Genomic DNA, 904 nt, shown 5'->3' with positions numbered 1-904 from the left:
ATCGTGGGCTCCTAATACTGTATGACTGCAGGGATTATCGTGCGGGTATTACATTAATTCTGCAATGAAATGCTTAACAACTCTTACCCTCAGCTATGCAGGTGGATGACTCAATACACAGGTACTCCATGTTGCACTTGGTTAAGTGATCAGTTCGCTGCAATCCTGCTTGTACTGTTTGTAAATACTCGTATACTTCAGAAATGATTAAAATGGCTCTGAGCACTATGGGACTTAACTTCTGAGGTTATCAGTCCGCTAGAACTTAGAACTACTTAAACCTAACTAACCTAAGGACATCAGACACATCCATGCCCGAGGCAGGATTCGAACCTGCGACCGTAGCGGTCGCGCGGTTCCAGACCGTAGCGCCTGGAACCACTCGGCCACCCAGGCCTGCATACTTGTATACTGACCATTCGTTATTTGACTAAATATGAACTACAATCCAATTCGCATGTATATGACATGGGTTAGCGCCGGCACAAAGGTATGACTAAGGGTTGGATGCCGTTGAAGTCCTGTTACATTGATCTACATCTACATCTACATCTACATTTATACTCCGCAAGCCACCCAACGGTGTGTGGCGGAGGGCACTTTACGTGCCACTGTCATTACCTCCCTTTCCTGTTCCAGTCGCGTATGGTTCGCGGGAAGAACGAGTGTCTGAAAGCCTCCGTGCGCGCTCTAATCTCTCTAATTTTACATTCGTGATCTCCTCGGGAGGTATAAGTAGGGGGAAGCAACATATTCGATACCTCATCCAGAAACGCACCTTCTCTAAACCTGGCGAGCAAGCTACACCGCGATGCAGAGCGCCTCTCTTGCAGAGTCTTCCACTTGAGTTTGTTAAACATCTCCGTAACACTATCACGGTTACCTAATAACCCTGTGACGAAAC

General features: G+C 47.0%; 1 non-coding gene across 1 annotated transcript; it reads right to left on the bottom strand.

The window, feature by feature from the left end:
* Positions 1 to 312: 312 nt before the first annotated feature.
* On the bottom strand, positions 313 to 396 carry Trnap-ugg (transfer RNA proline (anticodon UGG)). The gene has a single exon. It is a non-coding gene; the product is annotated as a tRNA-Pro (tRNA).
* Between the last annotated feature and the right edge of the window lie 508 nt (positions 397 to 904).

This window comes from Schistocerca serialis, chromosome 3 (assembly GCF_023864345.2).
Source record: "Schistocerca serialis cubense isolate TAMUIC-IGC-003099 chromosome 3, iqSchSeri2.2, whole genome shotgun sequence".
NCBI lineage: Eukaryota > Metazoa > Arthropoda > Insecta > Orthoptera > Acrididae > Schistocerca > Schistocerca serialis.
This window is presented reverse-complemented; position numbering and strand designations above follow the sequence as displayed.